Here is a 212-nt window from a genome sequence, read left to right on the forward strand (position 1 = left end):
GTCGGGCCGCGAGGCGCCCGAGGAGCCGCCCCCGTGAAGTTCAAGGCTGGCGGGCGCGGGAAGAAAGAAAACTCCAAAGCAGGCGTCGGTGGTAGAGGCAGGAGACTGTCCGCCGAGCGGAGGATCGGGCAGAGAGAGGCCGGGAACAGACAGGGAAACCTCGCCAAGTTCAGCGATGACCCCTCTCCTCGCCCCAGCGGTGCAGCACACGG

This window comes from Myotis brandtii, unplaced genomic scaffold (genome assembly GCF_000412655.1).
Source record: "Myotis brandtii unplaced genomic scaffold, ASM41265v1 scaffold674, whole genome shotgun sequence".
Lineage (NCBI taxonomy): Eukaryota > Metazoa > Chordata > Mammalia > Chiroptera > Vespertilionidae > Myotis > Myotis brandtii.